The 21,684-nt window shown below is 48.7% G+C and overlaps 1 protein-coding gene and 4 non-coding genes across 6 annotated transcripts in view; 1 reads left to right on the forward strand and 4 right to left on the reverse strand.

Moving 5' to 3' along the window:
* LOC138571570 (tetraspanin-33-like) overlaps positions 1 to 21,684 on the forward strand; it is a 935,706-nt gene that overhangs the window by 313,490 nt on the left and 600,532 nt on the right. The gene's annotated exons all lie outside the window — the stretch shown is intronic.
* TRNAN-GUU (transfer RNA asparagine (anticodon GUU)) lies at positions 597 to 670 on the reverse strand. Its single transcript has one exon. It is a non-coding gene; the product is annotated as a tRNA-Asn (tRNA).
* TRNAW-CCA (transfer RNA tryptophan (anticodon CCA)) lies at positions 1,492 to 1,563 on the reverse strand. Its single transcript has one exon. It is a non-coding gene; the product is annotated as a tRNA-Trp (tRNA).
* Positions 8,185 to 8,258, reverse strand: TRNAN-GUU (transfer RNA asparagine (anticodon GUU)). Its single transcript has one exon. It is a non-coding gene; the product is annotated as a tRNA-Asn (tRNA).
* TRNAW-CCA (transfer RNA tryptophan (anticodon CCA)) lies at positions 16,459 to 16,530 on the reverse strand. Its single transcript has one exon. It is a non-coding gene; the product is annotated as a tRNA-Trp (tRNA).

The following is a 21,684-nucleotide window of genomic DNA, read 5'->3' on the forward strand; positions in this document are numbered from 1 at the left end:
TCCGCGGCAGAATACTTTGTTATTTTATGTGTACTTGGGTTACCTGCCGCATCAGTGTCCCTAGTACCTGCAATTGCGCTATATGTCTGTGAAGGGACCTCGTGGCGCAAGCCTCTGACTCCAGATCAGAGAAGGCTGCGTGGCCGGCGGGGTCTTTTGTGCCCTATATGTCAGAGCGATAGCTATTCCCTCACTAGGAACAGAGGCTTTTTCATAGGGCCCTTCTCTCCGGCCGTTGGTGCATTTTAGGGCAGTACTGCTGCACCCAGTGCCAGGGGAGAAGCGCACAGTGCTGCTAAGAGCCCCACTGCCCACCACATGTTGCGGGATATTGGTGCCATGTCAGGCCACATCTATTGTCTATGAACACAGATATCAGCCGCACACCCTCATGCCCACATGTTTCCGGTCACCCCTACACCATTAGCAAACCGTTTTCAGATGTTAAAGCCGTTTGGGGTGCAGACACACCCGCTGCTATAAATACTTTGTGTATCAGTATGGAGGCAGCGTCATTGTGGGTCCTCTCTGCTCTCAGCATCCGACGTTGCTGTTTAATGGGGCAAAGGGAGGCTCCAAGAGGTAGAAAAAGAACTCGTCCCTGGGTGGGCTTGAACCACCAACCTTTCGGTTAACAGCCGAACGCGCTAACCGATTGCGCCACAGAGACGGGCGAGAGCAATTGTTTCCTGAGCAGATGTCACGCTGTGATAGCAGAGCACGCATGGATATAGAGCTTGTTTATATGTATGATGTTTAGGAATGCATGGAGATCCTACAGCAACACAGACACGTGCGTTCCTGCTCCTCCCGTGTGCAAACCAGTCCATGAAACCCTGGTCTGAGTTTCCACGTGTCCTCTTCTCTTTGTCCAACAACTCCTTTCAGAATGGTGGCAATTCGACCAGATACACACATTTATGAGAACAATATCCATTGCATTTGGGAGACACCAGTCAATTCCAGGTTTTCGTTTTGCATTCTGGGACTTGTAGTCGTGGATGTCCCCATTATAAACCCAGAACTGGACTTTGCCTCCCAAATGGAGTGGATAATGTTGGCATGTATGCAAACAAACAGAAAAAACGTGCCCTTGGCATATCTGCCCCATTACCCCCACGCCCCTCTTCCTCATCCAATGCTTGCATATGAGGGCATCAACCTCCTCGACAGGAACCCTTTTCTATTACTTCATTTGTTCATGCCTCTCCTATTCCTGGGAGTGTAACTCTCCCTTACTCCTGCATGCCTTCGTTTTTTTTTATAATTGCTGCCTGCAGGCAGGGACTCTGGTGGTGGGAGGTGGTGGGGGCGGGGGGCTGTGATACTTACCGGCTAAGTGTACAATAAAAAAGAAGCAATGGTTAGAGACCAGGGTCCGTTTCTAGAGGAACACGTCTGTGCATGACTTTTGTGCAGTATTGGCTAAAAACGACCTCACAATTTACGATAAATACATTTTCATATTGCTATACAAAAACAAGGCAGACTTGACCCCGACGTGATTTGAACACGCAACCTTCTGATCTGGAGTCAGACGCGCTACCGTTGCGCCACGAGGTCCCACCTCAGGAAAGTGCCCACACTCTGTGGACTGGTGACATTGAGGGCGCATACATGGACACAACATATATAACGCCCAACACACTCTGCCTTGTGCGCGAGATAAATGACAGTCAGGCCGCCGGTGTTATGTAATGTTGTGCGCCCCGTGCCCTTCCAGTCCCCCCAATGGTCGCAGCTCAGCACAGCTCGGTCTGCAGAGGCTTCACTTTATTACTACCCAGGTTAGACCTGCAGCGACGGAAACAGCCGAAGACTGGGGGAGATGCAAATGCACGGGATACTAAATATTACATAACCCCGGAAAATACACAAAAGCACCTGTGCCACAGATGATCTTTCACATGGGGGTTATCTCGGCAACAGTAACCCATTTCATATTGCACTTTTATATAACTCCCACCCAGTGCTTTAAGTGGGATTGGAAATAGAGGGGGACCCCTAGTTAGGGGGTGTGGCAATGTTAATAGCTTATGTTATTATATCATGCTATTATAAAACAAGGCCTAATGACTATAAAGGTGCTCCATATATAATAATAGTGCTAATTTGGGTATTTTGCAAAACAAAGTTATTTGCCCCTTGGCTTGCTTATGGCAACTCATTCTAAGTCACTTCCGTGGTTCCTCCAAGTATCAAAAACTGATGATGCTCCTTGTAATGTCCTTTTGTGTGACATCACTTCTGTTGGAGCAAGCCATATGCAAATTAGGAGGTTTGCCTGTATTTTGCCTATGGGTTGCATTTAAAGGCCCTGAACAGAAGTCTGTTTCACATGAATGGCAGGATTTTAAACACTGAAACAAAAACGGCATGGCCTTTGTTGTGGTTTTTCAAGTTAAATTAAAGAGCCACGTGGGAAGGGGCCTACCCGTCATGACCAACAGACAAGCAGCATTTTAATTTACAAATGAAGGAGGAATCAAAGATCCCTGTCACATGGAAAACATGATTTGTACACATTGAAAACAAAAACGGCCTGCACAGGTGTGTGCAAATAAAAATGGTTTCATAAAGTCAAAAATTGAAAAAAATATATCACTGCTCAACGAAAAATGTCAGGAAAACAAAACATGTGTGCGGGTTGACCAAAAGCAATGTATATTATGTTTCACCTACAAACCTCCAGTGACATTTGAAGAGCCAATTTGTCTTCATGGAAATTGTCAGCCCAAGGCAGTCACATTTGCTGGCTGTAGGCAAAACTTCACAAGGACATCTCCCACTTCCAGCCTGGATGTCACATGTCCCATCTAATGACAAACCACAATAAATATGTCCTGCTTAAGGCTTCGAAATTCAGTGTTCTCCAGACTTGTTGGCTCTGAAAGCATTGACTTCAAGAAAAGTTACCCCCTGGCTTGAGCTTGACTAATATTTGTGAAAATGGGGGCACTCACTTCAAGGAGCCAGCTTCCAGCACAAAGGAGACTGATAAAAAAAAAAACTCTGGCCACAGGCTGAGCCAGTGAAAACAAAGGGCCGGAAGGCAGGAGTCAGGGCCATTTGTCCCACATGAAGATTCATAATTCATTTAAAAGGACTATTATCATTTAGGCCTTTTTAACAGCCATTATAAGGCGGATGGATTTCATCTATGGAAACTTATGTAATTTCCAGGCTATTTTGGGGATATCCAATTCATCTTCTTGTAACTCTGAGAACTGTAAGGGCCAGTTAAATTAGGTTTCTGGCTGATCTGAACATGTTCCAAATGTGAGAGTTGGTGAGCGGTGGACATTGAAATTAGGGATATGCTTAATAACTTACATATTCATAACTGTTGTATTTTTATGGAAATGACAGAAAGGTGCCACATGGCCATGCTACATGATACGGATTTTGTGGCCGCTTATCTAATTCCCCATGATTAGCTGAAACAGAATATATGTTTAGTATGGCAGTTGCTAGTAAAATTATGAAGTTGTGATACATAAATCGTTTTTGCCAAAAAGGTGAAAGGAGAACAAAGGGCGATTACAATTGGGAATTGCCATATGTTGCTCCACACCCCTAAACCAATCCTGACTTGGAGGGTAGGTTTGGGAGGAGAGAGAAGGGTAACTGCCCAATCCTAGTGGCATGGATTATTGCAGGCAGATTTAGAAAGAGGTTGTTGCAATAGTCCAGCCTAGAGAGGACCAGAGCTCTGGAGACAGTGAGCTTCTGGGGGAAAGAGAGGAAAAGAAGAATACCTCTAAGGAGGTGCAGCTGGTAGTGTGACTTCTTAGAGACGTCAGAGATGTGAGGAGAGAAGGAGAGTGTGGAGTCGATGATGATCCCGAGGTTTTTAGCCTCACAGGTGGGAGCAGGAAGAGGGCCCAGAGAGTCCGGCCAGAAAATGACAGGGAGTGGGTGTGCTGATGAGGAGAGTCTCAGTCTTACTGGCATTAAGAAAGAGATCATTGGCAGCACACCACTCCTGGATGGCGGACAGACAATCAGAGATGAGTGAGGGGGAAGAGGTGGCTGAAAATGAGTTGAGTGTCATCCGCATAGCACTGGAAGTTGGGATAGAGCATGGCAATGCAGTTGGCAAGATGTGCCAGGTAATGGTTGAACAGCCAGGGAGAGAGGTTAGACCCCTAGGGAACACCCTAGGTAGAGATAGAGATAAAGGAGAGGAAGGACCCAAGTTGAACCGGGGAATGTCGATCAGAGAGGAAAGAATTCAGCCATGCCAGGGCCTGACCAGTGATCCCCAGGTTATCATGGAGAGGATTGAGCAGGATGGCATGGTTGACCGTATCAAAGGCAAAAGAGAGATCAAGCAAGATGAAAACACAGGGGGTGTTGGAGTCAAGGTTGGAGAGCAGGTCTTCACGGATGTTCAGGAGAGCAGTTTCCATGCTTCTGGCAGCTCTGAAGCCAGAGTGATGGTCACGGAGGCAACCAACAGATTCAGTGTGAAGATTAAGCTGGGAGATGGCCAGCTTTTCCAGGAGTTTGGCAAGGAAAGGAGTGATGGAGATTGAGCGATAGTTGGCCAGGCAAGACGGGTCGGTAGAGGGTTTCTTAAGAAGAGGGTGCCGAAGGGAGTGCACAAGGGAGGACGGGAAGACTCCAGTGGTGAAGGAATGGTTGCAGAAGTCGATCAGGGCAGGAGCCAGGGAGTCGATGTGGTCCTTGATGGTTTTGGAGGAGCTGGGGTGAACCTGTTTTGACAAGACATTCATAGATCAGACTTGTCTGGAAAGCTCGTCAGGGGAGAACGGGGGAAAGGCACAGAAGCAGGGAGAACCATAGTGGTTAGGGACCTCCTGCTTAGAGCAAAAACAGTCTGAGGCACCCATGGGGTGCATACATTACAAAGGTGACAAAGATACATTTAATAGCCACCAATTATCACAAGATTGATTGATTGATATTTTATTTCTATCGCGCTCGTACACAAGTGTTTCAGAGCTCGACAAGGCAAGGGAGGGGAACAGGGGAGAACAAAACAGCGATCTTACTTGGCCCAGTGACATTGAGAACGCGCAAGTGCATGGGAGAGGGGGGAGAGGAAAAGTGCATGGAAGGGGGGGAGAGGTGGAAAGTGCGAAGCAGAGGAGAAACAGATAAATAACAATAAATAAATAATAAAGGCAACAAACAGTGGTAATGCAGCCAGAAATTTGCAAGTGCTAGGTTTAAGGCAGCAGACAGGATAGGTCCGATATGTGCAGGAAGAAAAAGGGGGGGCTGTATGGGTACAGATACAGACCCCAGTGCAAGGGGTGGCCCGGAGGCAGTGCGGGAGGGTGACAGGATGAGCAGGTACCTGGGCCCAAAAGCCAGAGGGTGGCCAGGTGCATGGTGCCAAGAGAGAACAGATCAGCAGGGGAGAGGGGGAGCGAAAGCAGAAGAAAAGAGGAAGGTCTTGAGGTGCTTCTGGAACCGGAGATGGTTCTCCTCAAGTTTTAGAGTGACAGGGAGGCTGTTCCAGAAGGAGGCCCCAGCCGAAGACAGAGATCTACCCCCAGCTCGTTTCCTAGAAAAACGACTGACCCTGAGTGAGTTGGAGTTAGAGGAGTGAAGAGCTCGAGAGGGGAGGTATTTGCGGAGGGATAGCTGAAGATATTTTGGACCCAGGCCCCAGAAAGCCTTGTGGACAATGCAGAGGGTTTTGAATATAATCCTTGCATCCAATGGGAGCCAGTGAAGAGATTTCAGAGCTGGAGAGATACGATCCCAGGGGTTGAGGCCAAGGACAAGTCTCACAGTCCTGTTCTGAATTAGTTGCAGAGGGCGCAGAGTAGAGGCAGGTAGATTTAGAAAGAGGCTGTTACAATAGTCCAAGCTAGAGAGAACCAGAGCTTGAGATGCCATGAGCTTCTGGGGGAAGGAGAGGAAAGGCAGAGTACCTCTGAATAGGTGCAGTCTGAAATTTGACTTTTTAGAGACCTCAGAGATGTGGGCGGAGAAGGAAAGGGTGGAGTCATAGATGACCCCGAGGTTCTTAGCCTCACAGGTGGGGGTAGGAGGAGTGCCAAGGGAGGCCGGCCAGAGAGTGAGGGGAAAGGGTGGTGAAGGTTTGCCGATGAGGAGGATCTCCGTCTTGCTGGCATTCAGACAAAGATCATTGGTGGCACACCAATCTTGAATGGCAGTTAGGCAATCAGAGATGAGAGAGGGAGAGGAGGTGGCAGAGGGCAGCCTGAAAATGAGTTGAGTGCCGTCAGCGTAGCACTGGAAATTTGAGCAGAAAATGGCAATGCAGTGGGCGAGAGCCAGGTATTGGTTGAAAAGCTAGGGAAAGAGGTGAGACCCCTGGGGAACACCACAGGTAGAGAGGAAGATAGATGAAAGGAAGGACCCAAGTTGGACCTGGGAGGGTCGATCTGAGAGGAAAGAGGTCAGCCAGGCCAGAGCCTGATCAGTGATACCCAAGTTTTCACGGAGACGGTTGAGCAGGATGGTATGGTTGACCGTGTCGAAGGCAGAATAGAGATCGAGGAGGATGAGGACAGAGGGAATGTTAGAGTCAAGGTAGGTGAGCAGATCTTCACGGATGTTTAGGAGAGCAGTTTCCATGCTTCTGGCAGCTCTGAAGCCAGACTGGTGGTCATGGAGACAGCCAACAGAATTGGAATGAAGTCAAAGCTGAGAGATGGCCAACTTTTCCAGTATTTTGCCAAGAAAGGGAGTAATGGAAATTGGGTGATAGTTAGCTGGACAAGAAGGATCAGCTGTGGGTTTCTTGAGAAGAGGATGCACAAAGGAGTGCTTCAGAGGGGAGGGGAAGGATCCAGAGGCAAAGGAGTGGTTACAAAAATCAGCAAGGGCCGGAGCGAAGGTGTCAATGTGGTCCTTGATGCTTTTAGAGGAACAGGGATGAACCTGTTTTGAAGAGGCTTTCATAGATCAGACTTGTCGAGCAACCTCGTCAGGGGTGAAAAGAGGAAAGGACAAGAAGGATGGTGGGAGGGTGGCTAAAGGAGGGTCAGCAAGCACAGATGGAGAGGGAAGAGGAGGAGGGGCGGGCCAGGATGTGCCACTTTTTTTTTTACCTCCTCGCTGCAGCGAGGAGGTAATGATATAAATGGGTGCATTAGCACCCTATTGTTGTTAAATGCGGTCCGCTGCCGCAGGCGCATTCAACAACAATGAGCGCCTGCCACGCCTTCTCCCAACATGCCAGCTCAGCCCTTGAAAGACTCTGCCGAGCTGGCGCGGTTGGGGGCTAATGGCGCCTTTTGATATCAAGAGCGCAGGCGCTTCCAACAGCAACAGCGTGCCTTCTCCCACCACGCTAGCTCGGGAGAACCCTTGAAAGACTCCCCGACCTGGAGCGGGGGGCTAAAGGCGCCCCGGGGGGGCGTGGCGGCATGGGCGTTCGCCCGGCTCGCCCCCTTCCTAAGGCCGGGCCTGATGCCCCACCACGGGAGCCTCAGATGGCCAACCATCATGTACAATGGGCCCGACACATCTTCAGCCGGGCCTGGCCACCACCATGGCCTATGTGAAGAATCATCTGTGGCTCAGTGGCTTTTGAGTATTTCCTACATCTGCTGCACCCTGGCTGATTTGCTCTGCTCTCGCTTCCGCGGCAGAATACTTTGTTATTTTATGTGTACTTGGGTTACCTGCCGCATCAGTGTCCCTAGTACCTGCAATTGCGCTATATGTCTGTGAAGGGACCTCGTGGCGCAAGCCTCTGACTCCAGATCAGAGAAGGCTGCGTGGCCGGCGGGGTCTTTTGTGCCCTATATGTCAGAGCGATAGCTATTCCCTCACTAGGAACAGAGGCTTTTTCATAGGGCCCTTCTCTCCGGCCGTTGGTGCATTTTAGGGCAGTACTGCTGCACCCAGTGCCAGGGGAGAAGTGCACAGTGCTGCTAAGAGCCCCACTGCCCACCACATGTTGCGGGATATTGGTGCCATGTCAGGCCACATCTATTGTCTATGAGCACAGATATCAGCCGCACACCCTCATGCCCACATGTTTCCGGTCACCCCTACACCATTAGCAAACCGTTTTCAGATGTTAAAGCCGTTTGGGGTGCAGACGCACCCGCTGCTATAAATACTTTGTGTATCAGTATGGAGGCAGCGTCATTGTGGGTCCTCTCTGCTCTCAGCATCCGACGTTGCTGTTTAATGGGGTAAAGGGAGGCTCCAAGAGGTAGAAAAAGAACTCGTCCCTGGGTGGGCTTGAACCACCAACCTTTCGGTTAACAGCCGAACGCGCTAACCGATTGCGCCACAGAGACGGGCGAGAGCAATTGTTTCCTGAGCAGATGTCACGCTGTGATAGCAGAGCACGCATGGATATAGAGCTTGTTTATATGTATGATGTTTAGGAATGCATGGAGATCCTACAGCAACACAGACACGTGCTTTCCTGCTCCTCCCGTGTGCAAACCAGTCCATGAAACCCTGGTCTGAGTTTCCACGTGTCCTCTTCTCTTTGTCCAACAACTCCTTTCAGAATGGTGGCAATTCGACCAGATACACACATTTATGAGAACAATATCCATTGCATTTGGGAGACACCAGTCAATTCCAGGTTTTCGTTTTGCATTCTGGGACTTGTAGTCGTGGATGTCCCCATTATAAACCCAGAACTGGACTTTGCCTCCCAAATGGAGTGGATAATGTTGGCATGTATGCAAACAAACAGAAAAAACGTGCCCTTGGCATATCTGCCCCATTACCCCCACGCCCCTCTTCCTCATCCAATGCTTGCATATGAGGGCATCAACCTCCTCGACAGGAACCCTTTTCTATTCCTTCATTTGTTCATGCCTCTCCTATTCCTGGGAGTGTAACTCTCCCTTACTCCTGCATGCCTTCGTTTTTTTTTTTATAATTGCTGCCTGCAGGCAGGGACTCTGGTGGTGGGAGGTGGTGGGGGCGGGGGGCTGTGATACTTACCGGCTAAGTGTACAATAAAAAAGAAGCAATGGTTAGAGACCAGGGTCCGTTTCTAGAGGAACACGTCTGTGCATGACTTTTGTGCAGTATTGGCTAAAAACGACCTCACAATTTACGATAAATACATTTTCATATTGCTATACAAAAACAAGGCAGACTTGACCCCGCTGATCTGGAGTCAGACGCGCTACCGTTGCGCCACGAAGTCCCGCCTCAGGCAAGTGCCCACACTCTGTGGACTGGTGACATTGAGGGCGCATACATGGACACAACATATATAACGCCCAACACACTCTGCCTTGTGCGCGAGATAAATGACAGTCAGGCCGCCGGTGTTATGTAATGTTGTGCGCCCCGTGCCCTTCCAGTCCCCCCAATGGTCGCAGCTCAGCACAGCTCGGTCTGCAGAGGCTTCACTTTATTACTACCCAGGTTAGACCTGCAGCGACGGAAACAGCCGAAGACTGGGGGAGATGCAAATGCACGGGATACTAAATATTACATAACCCCGGAAAATACACAAAAGCACCTGTGCCACAGATGATCTTTCACATGGGGGTTATCTCGGCAACAGTAACCCATTTCATATTGCACTTTTATATAACTCCCACCCAGTGCTTTAAGTGGGATTGGAAATAGAGGGGGACCCCTAGTTAGGGGGTGTGGCAATGTTAATAGCTTATGTTATTATATCATGCTATTATAAAACAAGGCCTAATGACTATAAAGGTGCTCCATATATAATAATAGTGCTAATTTGGGTATTTTGCAAAACAAAGTTATTTGCCCCTTGGCTTGCTTATGGCAACTCATTCTAAGTCACTTCCGTGGTTCCTCCAAGTATCAAAAACTGATGATGCTCCTTGTAATGTCCTTTTGTGTGACATCACTTCTGTTGGAGCAAGCCATATGCAAATTAGGAGGTTTGCCTGTATTTTGCCTATGGGTTGCATTTAAAGGCCCTGAACAGAAGTCTGTTTCACATGAATGGCAGGATTTTAAACACTGAAACAAAAACGGCATGGCCTTTGTTGTGGTTTTTCAAGTTAAATTAAAGAGCCACGTGGGAAGGGGCCTACCCGTCATGACCAACAGACAAGCAGCATTTTAATTTACAAATGAAGGAGGAATCAAAGATCCCTGTCACATGGAAAACATGATTTGTACACATTGAAAACAAAAACGGCCTGCACAGGTGTGTGCAAATAAAAATGGTTTCATAAAGTCAAAAATTGAAAAAAATATATCACTGCTCAACGAAAAATGTCAGGAAAACAAAACATGTGTGCGGGTTGACCAAAAGCAATGTATATTATGTTTCACCTACAAACCTCCAGTGACATTTGAAGAGCCAATTTGTCTTCATGGAAATTGTCAGCCCAAGGCAGTCACATTTGCTGGCTGTAGGCAAAACTTCACAAGGACATCTCCCACTTCCAGCCTGGATGTCACATGTCCCATCTAATGACAAACCACAATAAATATGTCCTGCTTAAGGCTTCGAAATTCAGTGTTCTCCAGACTTGTTGGCTCTGAAAGCATTGACTTCAAGAAAAGTTACCCCCTGGCTTGAGCTTGACTAATATTTGTGAAAATGGGGGCACTCACTTCAAGGAGCCAGCTTCCAGCACAAAGGAGACTGATAAAAAAAAAAAACTCTGGCCACAGGCTGAGCCAGTGAAAACAAAGGGCCGGAAGGCAGGAGTCAGGGCCATTTGTCCCACATGAAGATTCATAATTCATTTAAAAGGACTATTATCATTTAGGCCTTTTTAACAGCCATTATAAGGCGGATGGATTTCATCTATGGAAACTTATGTAATTTCCAGGCTATTTTGGGGATATCCAATTCATCTTCTTGTAACTCTGAGAACTGTAAGGGCCAGTTAAATTAGGTTTCTGGCTGATCTGAACATGTTCCAAATGTGAGAGTTGGTGAGCGGTGGACATTGAAATTAGGGATATGCTTAATAACTTACATATTCATAACTGTTGTATTTTTATGGAAATGACAGAAAGGTGCCACATGGCCATGCTACATGATACGGATTTTGTGGCCGCTTATCTAATTCCCCATGATTAGCTGAAACAGAATATATGTTTAGTATGGCAGTTGCTAGTAAAATTATGAAGTTGTGATACATAAATCGTTTTTGCCAAAAAGGTGAAAGGAGAACAAAGGGCGATTACAATTGGGAATTGCCATATGTTGCTCCACACCCCTAAACCAATCCTGACTTGGAGGGTAGGTTTGGGAGGAGAGAGAAGGGTAACTGCCCAATCCTAGTGGCATGGATTATTGCAGGCAGATTTAGAAAGAGGTTGTTGCAATAGTCCAGCCTCACAGGTGGGAGCAGGAAGAGGGCCCAGAGAGTCTGGCCAGAAAGTGACAGGGAGTGGGTGTGCTGATGAGGAGAGTCTCAGTCTTACTGGCATTAAGAAAGAGATCATTGGCAGCACACCACTCCTGGATGGCGGACAGACAATCAGAGATGAGTGAGGGGGAAGAGGTGGCTGAAAATGAGTTGAGTGTCATCCGCATAGCACTGGAAGTTGGGATAGAGCATGGCAATGCAGTTGGCAAGATGTGCCAGGTATTGGTTGAACAGCCAGGGAGAGAGGTTAGACCCCTAGGGAACACCCTAGGTAGAGATAGAGATAAAGGAGAGGAAGGACCCAAGTTGAACCGGGGAATGTCGATCAGAGAGGAAAGAATTCAGCCATGCCAGGGCCTGACCAGTGATCCCCAGGTTATCATGGAGAGGATTGAGCAGGATGGCATGGTTGACCGTATCAAAGGCAAAAGAGAGATCAAGCAAGATGAAAACACAGGGGGTGTTGGAGTCAAGGTTGGAGAGCAGGTCTTCACGGATGTTCAGGAGAGCAGTTTCCATGCTTCTGGCAGCTCTGAAGCCAGACTGATGGTCACGGAGGCAACCAACAGATTCAGTGTGAAGATTAAGCTGGGAGATGGCCAGCTTTTCCAGGAGTTTGGCAAGGAAAGGAGTGATGGAGATTGAGCGATACTTGGCCAGGCAAGACGGGTCGGTAGAGGGTTTCTTAAGAAGAGGGTGCCGAAGGGAGTGCACAAGGGAGGACGGGAAGACTCCAGTGGTGAAGGAATGGTTGCAGAAGTCGATCAGGGCAGGAGCCAGGGAGTCGATGTGGTCCTTGATGGTTTTGGAGGAGCTGGGGTGAACCTGTTTTGACAAGACATTCATAGATCAGACTTGTCTGGAAAGCTCGTCAGGGGAGAACGGGGGAAAGGCACAGAAGCAGGGAGAACCATAGTGGTTAGGGACCTCCTGCTTAGAGCAAAAACAGTCTGAGGCACCCATGGGGTGCATACATTACAAAGGTGACAAAGATACATTTAATAGCCACCAATTATCACAAGATTGATTGATTGATATTTTATTTCTATCGCGCTCGTACACAAGTGTTTCAGAGCTCGACAAGGCAAGGGAGGGGAACAGGGGAGAACAAAACAGCGATCTTACTTGGCCCAGTGACATTGAGAACGCGCAAGTACATGGGAGAGGGGGGAGAGGAAAAGTGCATGGAAGGGGGGGAGAGGTGGAAAGTGCGAAGCAGAGGAGAAACAGATAAATAACAATAAATAAATAATAAAGGCAACAAACAGTGGTAATGCAGCCAGAAATTTGCAAGTGCTAGGTTTAAGGCAGCAGACAGGATAGGTCCGATATGTGCAGGAAGAAAAAGGGGGGGCTGTATGGGTACAGATACAGACCCCAGTGCAAGGGGTGGCCCGGAGGCAGTGCGGGAGGGTGACAGGATGAGCAGGTACCTGGGCCCAAAAGCCAGAGGGTGGCCAGGTGCATGGTGCCAAGAGAGAACAGATCAGCAGGGGAGAGGGGGAGCGAAAGCAGAAGAAAAGAGGAAGGTCTTGAGGTGCTTCTGGAACCGGAGATGGTTCTCCTCAAGTTTTAGAGTGACAGGGAGGCTGTTCCAGAAGGAGGCCCCAGCCGAAGACAGAGATCTACCCCCAGCTCGTTTCCTAGAAAAACGACTGACCCTGAGTGAGTTGGAGTTAGAGGAGTGAAGAGCTCGAGAGGGGAGGTATTTGCGGAGGGATAGCAGAAGATATTTTGGACCCAGGCCCCAGAAAGCCTTGTGGACAATGCAGAGGGTTTTGAATATAATCCTTGCATCCAATGGGAGCCAGTGAAGAGATTTCAGAGCTGGAGAGATACGATCCCAGGGGTTGAGGCCAAGGACAAGTCTCACAGTCCTGTTCTGAATTAGTTGCAGAGGGCGCAGAGTAGAGGCAGGTAGATTTAGAAAGAGGCTGTTACAATAGTCCAAGCTAGAGAGAACCAGAGCTTGAGATGCCATGAGCTTCTGGGGGAAGGAGAGGAAAGGCAGAGTACCTCTGAATAGGTGCAGCCTGAAATTTGACTTTTTAGAGACCTCAGAGATGTGGGCGGAGAAGGAAAGGGTGGAGTCATAGATGACCCCGAGGTTCTTAGCCTCACAGGTGGGGGTAGGAGGAGTGCCAAGGGAGGCCGGCCAGAGAGTGAGGGGAAAGGGTGGTGAAGGTTTGCCGATGAGGAGGATCTCCGTCTTGCTGGCATTCAGACAAAGATCATTGGTGGCACACCAATCTTGAATGGCAGTTAGGCAATCAGAGATGAGAGAGGGAGAGGAGGTGGCAGAGGGCAGCCTGAAAATGAGTTGAGTGCCGTCAGCGTAGCACTGGAAATTTGAGCAGAAAATGGCAATGCAGTGGGCGAGAGCCAGGTATTGGTTGAAAAGCTAGGGAAAGAGGTGAGACCCCTGGGGAACACCACAGGTAGAGAGGAAGATAGATGAAAGGAAGGACCCAAGTTGGACCTGGGAGGGTCGATCTGAGAGGAAAGAGGTCAGCCAGGCCAGAGCCTGATCAGTGATACCCAGGTTTTCACGGAGACGGTTGAGCAGGATGGTATGGTTGACCGTGTCGAAGGCAGAATAGAGATCGAGGAGGATGAGGACAGAGGGAATGTTAGAGTCAAGGTAGGTGAGCAGATCTTCACGGATGTTTAGGAGAGCAGTTTCCATGCTTCTGGCAGCTCTGAAGCCAGACTGGTGGTCATGGAGACAGCCAACAGAATTGGAATGAAGTCAAAGCTGAGAGATGGCCAACTTTTCCAGTATTTTGCCAAGAAAGGGAGTAATGGAAATTGGGCGATAGTTAGCTGGACAAGAAGGATCAGCTGTGGGTTTCTTGAGAAGAGGATGCACAAAGGAGTGCTTCAGAGGGGAGGGGAAGGATCCAGAGGCAAAGGAGTGGTTACAAAAATCAGCAAGGGCCGGAGCGAAGGTGTCAATGTGGTCCTTGATGCTTTTAGAGGAACAGGGATGAACCTGTTTTGAAGAGGCTTTCATAGATCAGACTTGTCGAGCAACCTCGTCAGGGGTGAAAAGAGGAAAGGACAAGAAGGATGGTGGGAGGGTGGCTAAAGGAGGGTCAGCAAGCACAGATGGAGAGGGAAGAGGAGGAGGGGCGGGCTAGGATGTGCCACTTTTTTTTTTACCTCCTCGCTGCAGCGAGGAGGTAATGATATAAATGGGTGCATTAGCACCCTATTGTTGTTAAATGCGGTCCGCTGCCGCAGGCGCATTCAACAACAATGAGCGCCTGCCACGCCTTCTCCCAACATGCCAGCTCAGCCCTTGAAAGACTCTGCCGAGCTGGCGCGGTTGGGGGCTAATGGCGCCTTTTGATATCAAGAGCGCAGGCGCTTCCAACAGCAACAGCGTGCCTTCTCCCACCACGCTAGCTCGGGGGAACCCTTGAAAGACTCCCCGACCTGGAGCGGGGGGCTAAAGGCGCCCCGGGGGGCGTGGCGGCATGGGCGTTCGCCCGGCTCGCCCCCTTCCTAAGGCCGGGCCTGATGCCCCACCACGGGAGCCTCAGATGGCCAACCATCATGTACAATGGGCCCGACACATCTTCAGCCGGGCCTGGCCACCACCATGGCCTATGTGAAGAATAATCTGTGGCTCAGTGGCTTTTGAGTATTTCCTACATCTGCTGCACCCTGGCTGCTTTGCTCTGCTCTCGCTTCCGCGGCAGAATACTTTGTTATTTTATGTGTACTTGGGTTACCTGCCGCATCAGTGTCCCTAGTACCTGCAATTGCGCTATATGTCTGTGAAGGGACCTCGTGGCGCAAGCCTCTGACTCCAGATCAGAGAAGGCTGCGTGGCCGGCGGGGTCTTTTGTGCCCTATATGTCAGAGCGATAGCTATTCCCTCACTAGGAACAGAGGCTTTTTCATAGGGCCCTTCTCTCCGGCCGTTGGTGCATTTTAGGGCAGTACTGCTGCACCCAGTGCCAGGGGAGAAGTGCACAGTGCTGCTAAGAGCCCCACTGCCCACCACATGTTGCGGGATATTGGTGCCATGTCAGGCCACATCTATTGTCTATGAGCACAGATATCAGCCGCACACCCTCATGCCCACATGTTTCCGGTCACCCCTACACCATTAGCAAACCGTTTTCAGATGTTAAAGCCGTTTGGGGTGCAGACGAACCCGCTGCTATAAATACTTTGTGTATCAGTATGGAGGCAGCGTCATTGTGGGTCCTCTCTGCTCTCAGCATCCGACGTTGCTGTTTAATGGGGTAAAGGGAGGCTCCAAGAGGTAGAAAAAGAACCCGTCCCTGGGTGGGCTTGAACCACCGCTAACCGATTGCGCCACAGAGACGGGCGAGAGCAATTGTTTCCTGAGCAGATGTCACGCTGTGATAGCAGAGCACGCATGGATATAGAGCTTGTTTATATGTATGATGTTTAGGAATGCATGGAGATCCTATAGCAACACAGACACGTGCGTTCCTGCTCCTCCCGTGTGCAAACCAGTCCATGAAACCCTGGTCTGAGTTTCCACGTGTCCTCTTCTCTTTGTCCAACAACTCCTTTCAGAATGGTGGCAATTCGACCAGATACACACATTTATGAGAACAATATCCATTGCATTTGGGAGACACCAGTCAATTCCAGGTTTTCGTTTTGCATTCTGGGACTTGTAGTCGTGGATGTCCCCATTATAAACCCAGAACTGGACTTTGCCTCCCAAATGGAGTGGATAATGTTGGCATGTATGCAAACAAACAGAAAAAACGTGCCCTTGGCATATCTGCCCCATTATCCCCACGTCCCTCTTCCTCATCCAATGCTTGCATATGAGGGCATCAACCTCCTCGACAGGAACCCTTTTCTATTCCTTCATTTGTTCATGCCTCTCCTATTCCTGGGAGTGTAACTCTCCCTTACTCCTGCATGCCTTCGTTTTTTTTTATAATTGCTGCCTGAAGGCAGGGACTCTGGTGGTGGGAGGTGGTGGGGGCGGGGGGCTGTGATACTTACCGGCTAAGTGTACAATAAAAAAGAAGCAATGGTTAGAGACCGGTGTCCGTTTCTAGAGGAACATGTCTGTGCATGACTTTTGTGCAGTATTGGCTAAAAACGACCTCACAATTTACGATAAATACATTTTCATATTGCGATACAAAAAACAAGGCAGACTTGACCCCGACGTGATTTGAACACGCAACCTTCTGATCTGGAGTCAGACGCGCTACCGTTGCGCCACGAGGTCCCGCCTCAGGAAAGTGCCCACACTCTGTGGACTGGTGACATTGAGGGCGCATACATGGTCACAACATATATAACGCCCAACACACTCTGCCTTGTGCGCGAGATAAATGACAGTCAGGCCGCCGGTGTTATGTAATGTTGTGCGCCCCGTGCCCTTCCAGTCCCCCCAATGGTCGCAGCTCAGCACAGCTCGGTCTGCAGAGGCTTCACTTTATTACTACCCAGGTTAGACCTGCAGCGACGGAAACAGCCGAAGAATGGGGGAGATGCAAATGCACGGGATACTAAATATTACATAACCCCGGAAAATACACAAAAGCACCTGTGCCACAGATGATCTTTCACATGGGGGTTATCTCGGCAACAGTAACCCATTTCATATTGCACTTTTATATAACTCCCACCCAGTGCTTTAAGTGGGATTGGAAATAGAGGGGGGCCCCTAGTTAGGGTGTGTGGCAATGTTAATAGCTTATGTTATTATATCATGCTATTATAAAACAAGGCCTAATGACTATAAAGGTGCTCCATATATAATAATAGTTCTAATTTGGGTATTTTGCACAACAAAGTTATTTGCCCCTTGGCTTACTTATGGCAACTCATTCTAAGTCACTTCCGTGGTTCCTCCAAGTATCAAAAACTGATGATGCTCCTTGTAATGTCCTTTTGTGTGACATCACTTCTGTTGGAGCAAGCCATATGCAAATTAGGAGGTTTGCCTGTATTTTGCCTATGGGTTGCATTTAAAGGCCCTGAACAGAAGTCTGTTTCACATGAATGGCAGGATTTTAAACACTGAAACAAAAACGGCATGGCCTTTGTTGTGGTTTTTCAAGTTAAATTAAAGAGCCACGTGGGAAGGGGCCTACCCGTCATGACCAACAGACAAGCAGCATTTTAATTTACAAATGAAGGAGGAATCAAAGATCCCTGTCACATGGAAAACATGATTTGTACACATTGAAAACAAAAACGGCCTGCACAGGTGTGTGCAAATAAAAATGGTTTCATAAAGTCAAAAATTGAAAAAAATATATCACTGCTTAAAGAAAAATGTCAGGAAAACAAAACATGTGTGCGGGTTGACCAAAAGCAATGTATATTATGTTTCACCTACAAACCTCCAGTGACATTTGAAGAGCCAATTTGTCTTCATGGAAATTGTCAGCCCAAGGCAGTCACATTTGCTGGCTGTAGGCAAAACTTCACAAGGACATCTCCCACTTCCAGCCTGGATGTCACATGTCCCATCTAATGACAAACCACAATAAATATGTCCTGATTAAGGCTTCGAAATTCAGTGTTCTCCAGACTTGTTGGCTCTGAAAGCATTGACTTCAAGAAAAGTTACCCCCTGGCTTGAGCTTGACTAATATTTGTGAAAATGGGGGCACCCACTTCAAGGAGCCAGCTTCCAGCACAAAGGAGACTGATAAAAAAAAAACTCTGGCCACAGGCTGAGCCAGTGAAAACAAAGGGCCGGAAGGCAGGAGTCAGGGCCATTTGTCCCACATGAAGATTCATAATTCATTTAAAAGGACTATTATCATTTAGGCCTTTTTAACAGCCATTATAAGGCGGATGGATTTCATCTATGGAAACTTATGTAATTTCCAGGCTATTTTGGGGATATCCAATTCATCTTCTTGTAACTCTGAGAACTGTAAGGGCCAGTTAAATTAGGTTTCTGGCTGATCTGAACATGTTCCAAATGTGAGAGTTGGTGAGCGGTGGACATTGAAATTAGGGATGTGCTTAATAACTTACATATTCATAACTGTTGTATTTTTATGGAAATGACAGAAAGGTGCCACATGGCCATGCTACATGATACGGATTTTGTGGCCGCTTATCTAATTCCCCATGATTAGCTGAAACAGAATATATGTTTAGTATGGCAGTTGCTAGTAAAATTATGAAGTTGTGATACATAAATCGTTTTTGCCAAAAAGGTGAAAGGAGAACAAAGGGCGATTACAATTGGGAATTGCCATATGTTGCTCCACACCCCTAAACCAATCCTGACTTGGAGGGTAGGTTTGGGAGGAGAGAGAAGGGTAACTGCCCAATCCTAGTGGCAGGGATTATTGCAGGCAGATTTAGAAAGAGGTTGTTGCAATAGTCCAGCCTAGTGAGGACCAGAGCTCTGGAGACAGTGAGCTTCTGGGGGAAAGAGAGGAAAAGAAGAATACCTCTAAGGAGGTGCAGCTGGTAGTGTGACTTCTTAGAGACGTCAGAGATGTGAGGAGAGAAGGAGAGTGTGGAGTCGATGATGATCCCGAGGTTTTTAGCCTCACAGGTGGGAGCAGGAAGAGGGCCCAGAGAGTCCGGCCAGAAAATGACAGGGAGTGGGTGTGCTGATGAGGAGAGTCTCAGTCTTACTGGCATTAAGAAAGAGATCATTGGCAGCACACCACTCCTGGATGGCGGACAGACAATCAGAGATGAGTGAGGGGGAAGAGGTGGCTGAAAATGAGTTGAGTGTCATCCGCATAGCACTGGAAGTTGGGATAGAGCATGGCAATGCAGTTGGCAAGATGTGCCAGGTATTGGTTGAACAGCCAGGGAGAGAGGTTAGACCCCTAGGGAACACCCTAGGTAGAGATAGAGATAAAGGAGAGGAAGGACCCAAGTTGAACCGGGGAATGTCGATCAGAGAGGAAAGAATTCAGCCATGCCAGGGCCTGACCAGTGATCCCCAGGTTATCATGGAGAGGATTGAGCAGGATGGCATGGTTGACCGTATCAAAGGCAAAAGAGAGATCAAGCAAGATGAAAACACAGGGGGTGTTGGAGTCAAGGTTGGAGAGCAGGTCTTCACGGATGTTCAGGAGAGCAGTTTCCATGCTTCTGGCAGCTCTGAAGCCAGACTGATGGTCACGGAGGCAACCAACAGATTCAGTGTGAAGATTAAGCTGGGAGATGGCCAGCTTTTCCAGGAGTTTGGCAAGGAAAGGAGTGATGGAGATTGAGCGATAGTTGGCCAGGCAAGACGGGTCGGTAGAGGGTTTCTTAAGAAGAGGGTGCCGAAGGGAGTGCACAAGGGAGGACGGGAAGACTCCAGTGGTGAAGGAATGGTTGCAGAAGTCGATCAGGGCAGGAGCCAGGGAGTCGATGTGGTCCTTGATGGTTTTGGAGGAGCTGGGGTGAACCTGTTTTGACAAGACATTCATAGATCAGACTTGTCTGGAAAGCTCGTCAGGAGAGAACGGGGGAAAGGCACAGAAGCAGGGAGAAGCATAGTGGTTAGGGACCTTCTGCTTAGAGCAAAAACAGTCTGAGGCACCCATGGGGTGCATACATTACAAAGGTGACAAAGATACATTTAATAGCCACCAATTATCACAAGATTGATTGATTGATATTTTATTTCTATCGCGCTCGTACACAAGTGTTTCAGAGCTCGACAAGGCAAGGGAGGGGAACAGGGGGAACAAAACAGCGATCTTACTTGGCCCAGTGACATTGAGAACGCGCAAGTGCATGGGAGAGGGGGGAGAGGAAAAGTGCATGGAAGGGGGGGAGAGGTGGAAAGTGCGAAGCAGAGGAGAAACAGATAAATAACAATAAATAAATAATAAAGGCAACAGCAGCCAGAAATTTGCAAGTGCTAGGTTTAAGGCAGCAGACAGGATAGGTCCGATATGTGCAGGAAGAAAAAGGGGGGGCTGTATGGGTACAGATACAGACCCTAGTGCAAGGGGTGACCCGGAGGCAGTGCGGGAGGGTGACAGGATGAGCAGGTACCTGGGCCCAAAAGCCAGAGGGTGGCCAGGTGCATGGTGCCAAGAGAGAACAGATCAGCAGGGGAGAGGGGGAGCGAAGGCAGAAGAAAAGAGGAAGGTCTTGAGGTGCTTCTGGAACCGGAGATGGTTCTCCTCAAGTTTTAGAGTGACAGGGAGGCTGTTCCAGAAGGAGGCCCCAGCCGAAGGCAGAGATCTACCCCCAGCTCGTTTCCTAGAAAAACGACTGACCCTGAGTGAGTTGGAGTTAGAGGAGTGAAGAGCTCGAGAGGGGAGGTATTTGCGGAGGGATAGCTGAAGATATTTTGGACCCAGGCCCCAGAAAGCCTTGTGGACAATGCAGAGGGTTTTGAATATAATCCTTGCATCCAATGGGAGCCAGTGAAGAGATTTCAGAGCTGGAGAGATAGGATCCCAGGGGTTGAGGCCAAGGACAAGTCTCACAGTCCTGTTCTGAATTAGTTGCAGAGGGCGCAGAGTAGAGGCAGGTAGATTTAGAAAGAGGCTGTTACAATAGTCCAAGCTAGAGAGAACCAGAGCTTGAGATGCCATGAGCTTCTGGGGGAAGGAGAGGAAAGGCAGAGTACCTCTGAATAGGTGCAGTCTGAAATTTGACTTTTTAGAGACCTCAGAGATGTGGGCGGAGAAGGAAAGGGTGGAGTCATAGATGACCCCGAGGTTCTTAGCCTCACAGGTGGGGGTAGGAGGAGTGCCAAGGGAGGCCGGCCAGAGAGTGAGGGGAAAGGGTGGTGAAGGTTTGCCGATGAGGAGGATCTCCGTCTTGCTGGCATTCAGACAAAGATCATTGGCGGCACACCAATCTTGAATGGCAGTTAGGCAATCAGAGATGAGAGAGGGAGAGGAGGTGGCAGAGGGCAGCCTGAAAATTAGTTGAGTGCCGTCAGCTAGCACTGGAAATTTGAGCAGAAAATGGCAATGCAGTGGGCGAGAGCCAGGTATTGGTTGAAAAGCTAGGGCAAGAGGTGAGACCCCTGGGGAACACCACAGGTAGAGAGGAAGATAGATGAAAGGAAGGACCCAAGTTGGACCTGGGAGGGTCGATCTGAGAGGAAAGAGGTCAGCCAGGCCAGAGCCTGATCAGTGATACCCAAGTTTTCACGGAGACGGTTGAGCAGGATGATATGGTTGACCGTGTCGAAGGCAGAATAGAGATCGAGGAGGATGAGGACAGAGGGAATGTTAGAGTCAAGGTAGGTGAGCAGATCTTCACGGATGTTTAGGAGAGCAGTTTCCATGCTTCTGGCAGCTCTGAAGCCAGACTGGTGGTCATGGAGACAGCCAACATAATTGGAATGAAGTCAAATCTGAGAGATGGCCAACTTTTCCAGGAGTTTGCCAAGAAAGGGAGTAATGGAAATTGGGCGATAGTTAGCTGGACAAGAAGGATC

Source organism: Ambystoma mexicanum, chromosome 1p, assembly GCF_040938575.1.
Source record: "Ambystoma mexicanum isolate Mex_15411 chromosome 1p, UKY_AmexF1_1, whole genome shotgun sequence".
NCBI classification, from domain to species: Eukaryota; Metazoa; Chordata; class Amphibia; order Caudata; family Ambystomatidae; genus Ambystoma; species Ambystoma mexicanum.